Below are 3149 nucleotides of genomic sequence, written 5' to 3'. Positions count from 1 at the left end.
AAGCACCCAATTATGAACCTGCTCAGACACTGTAGAGACTGTATACCATGCCCAAGAGGGTCTAACACACACTAGGTCCTCAAATGTACAAACTGAACCATCACAATTAAGCAAGAGCTGGTGGGATATTGCAGGCAAGGTGCTTACTGTATGTATATGAGCCTCCAGCATGCACACGGGATACAAAAAACTACCTACAGGGGAGCCTGAGGGATTCAGTCAGTTGAGCGTCCAACTTCGGCTCAGGTCATGGTCTCACGGTTTGTGAGTTGGACCCCCAAGTTGGGCTCTGTGCTGCCAGCTTGGAGCCTGGAGCCTGTTTCAGATTCTGTGTTTCCCTCTCTCTCTGCCCCTCCCCTGGTTGTGCTCTGTCTCTCTCTGTCTTGAAAATATTAAACTGATAAGAACAGATACTACACTTGATCTTGGCCAAAAGGCCGAGAAGTGATGATTCTCTGTCTCAAAAATAAATAAACCGGGGCACCTGGGAGGCTTAGTCAGTTAAGCGTCCAACTTTCGCTTAGGTCATGATCTCACGGTTCGTGGGTTCGCGCCCCACGTCGGGCTCTGTGCTGACTGCCAGCTCAGAGCCTGGAACCTGTTTCAGTCTGTGACTCTCTCTCTTTCTGACCCTCCCCTACTCACGCTCTCTCTCTCTCTCCTAGAAATAAATAAAAAACATTAAAAAAAATTTAAAAATAAATAAATAAACCCATTAAAAAAAACTATCTGCAGAGATACTTAAAAGGTTAAAATGAGCAATGCATACAGAGTACTTTGCACAGTGCCTGGCACTTTGCATGTGCTCAAGAAATGTTAGCTACTATTAGTAACAGTAGTAGTAGTAGTAGTAGTAGTAGTAGTAGTAGTAATAGTAGTAGTGTGGTAGTAGATATTACTGTTGTAACAGTACCCGGCATCCTAGAACTTCCACCACTCATGCAGCTACCCTTCCACAGGCTTTTTGTCCATCCTCTACAGTCACGAGAGCAGCAAAAGGGGTTTCCTTTTCATCTACCAGCTGCTCTCCTCCTCCTCACCCTCATTTTCCTCCTCTCCAGCTGCCCACTGGCCCCCCGAGTAAGCCAGGGAGGCAGTACAGCCTGAGCCTGAGCCTGACACTGGCCACCAGGTCCCAGGGATGCCACCACCAGAATATCAAACTCACAGGAGTGGTGTGCCTGCCGCACATGCTCCCAGAAAGATGAGGGAGCAAGGGACAATCCTAGGGGAACCCAAGACTGACTTTTTCAGAGGGGACTTGCATGCTATTGATTCCCTTTTTAAAAAATTAAACTCTAACGGCTGTAGAACCACATACAGAAAAGAGCACAAACCGCTAAGTGTACAGCTCAATGAATTCCACCAACTGAACATCCCGTGCAAACAGCACCTAGATTAAGCAGCACTTCATCAGCCTCCAGGCGCTCTCTGCTCCCCTTCTGACGTCTAACACCAGTAGATGCGCTTGATCCAGTAGATGCGCTTGATCTACCGACAATGAACCTGATACAAATGGAACTTCATACAAATGGAGTCACCAGTGCCCGTTTTTGTGTCTGGCATCTTCAGCTCAGGGTCACACCTGTGAGAATCATTCTGTTGTGCGTAACTGTAGTCCTTTGTTCTCACTAATGTGTGCTGTCCACTGTGTAATGTTTTACTTTTTTAATTTTTAAAGAAAAAATTTTTAAGCTTTTGAATTTATTTTGAAAGAGAGAAAGCAAGAAAGCAGGGGAGGGGCAGAGAGACAGAGGATCCCAAGCAGGTGCCACACTGTCAGCACAGAGCCTGACATGGGGCTCGAACCCACAAACCGTGAGATCATGACCGGAGCCAAAACCGAGTCAGATGCTCAACGGACTAAGCCACCCGGGGGCCCTACCACTTAAAACAAAAAATCCACTCTACTTTTGATGGACACTGTTTCCATTGTTTTGGCTACTTGAATAGTTCCGCTGTGCATATCCTTGAATGTAACTCTTGGTGAATACATGTATGTTTCTGGTACAGGTACAGTTATCTTTAGCTTTAGTGAATATGGCCAGTTTTCAAAAATTACTAAAACCATTTTACACCCCACACCATCCTCACAAGAGGGTTCCAGTTGCCCCACACTGTCCCCCCATCAGTATCAAATGATATATCTTTTCAGTGGACACCAGCATCTTTTAAACTCAGCTCCAATACTAGACATGAAAATGAATGGTCTACAGAACTATCTGGGATGTATTATTAAGTGACACGAACAGCTTGCAAGCCAAAATGCATAACATGGCTTCGTTCATGAAAACCGTATACGTGTGTGTATATAGAATCAGAGGCCAAATTTAGAAAGGAGACACATTAAAGCCTCCATAGCCTCTAGGAGTGGCTCTGGAAGGCATAACTTTATATTTTTTTAATGTTTATTTTTTGAGCGGGGGGCGGCGGCATGGGAATAGAGAAGGAGACAGAGGATCCAAAGCAGACTCCATGATGAGTGCACAGAGCCCGATGTGGGGCTCGAACTCACAAACTGTGAGATCATGACCTGAGCTGAAGTCGGATGCTTAACCGACCGAGCCACCCAGGCGCCCCTGGAAGGCATAACTTTAAAGGATGACATTGAGGATGGCTTTCACTTTTTGTTTTGGGGTTTTCAGTCTTTTTAAAGTTTGAAAACAGAAGTCTGCATAAATCAAATAAAAGTATCCACCCCCTTTCCCCATTCCCGGCACATGGCATTCCATTACCTAAGGCTGGCAGCCTGACCCTGTCTTTCTTGTTATTCCCAGCATGCTCTCCTGCTCTGGAATCACCCTGGGCAGGGCCTCTGGGACAAGTCTCCCGGGCACTGTAATTTCCCTGGCTGCAGCGTGTCATTAAAAGATCTGGTGCTGATGATGCAAAGCCCAGATGCAGCAAAGATTCCAGGCCCTGATGGGACAAGGCAGCCTGGTCCCCAGAGCCAGCCTCCTGGCAGGGATAGTCCGACAGTCTCAAGCTGGCCAACGGGACGTGGGTCTCAGGACGTAGCTTCACTTGGAGGAAAGAAACCGTGAAAACTGCTCTTTCGAAGCAGCCATCTCCCATGGGAGCTCAGGGCTCAACTCAAGGAGTGTACAATTAGGCAGACCTGGCTCCTGCTTTGCTACTCTCGAGCTGTG

At 46.9% G+C, this 3149-nt stretch overlaps 1 non-coding gene across 1 annotated transcript; it reads right to left on the bottom strand.

The window, feature by feature from the left end:
• Positions 1–264: 264 nt before the first annotated feature.
• LOC120229730 lies at positions 265–449 on the bottom strand. The gene has a single exon (XR_005527830.1). It is a non-coding gene; the product is annotated as a U2 spliceosomal RNA (small nuclear RNA).
• Between the last annotated feature and the right edge of the window lie 2700 nt (positions 450–3149).

This window comes from Hyaena hyaena, unplaced genomic scaffold, assembly GCF_003009895.1.
Source record: "Hyaena hyaena isolate Hyena2069 unplaced genomic scaffold, ASM300989v1 scaffold_33, whole genome shotgun sequence".
Lineage (NCBI taxonomy): Eukaryota > Metazoa > Chordata > Mammalia > Carnivora > Hyaenidae > Hyaena > Hyaena hyaena.
The sequence above is the reverse complement of the archived record's forward strand: the minus strand, read 5'-3'. Positions and strand labels throughout refer to the sequence as shown.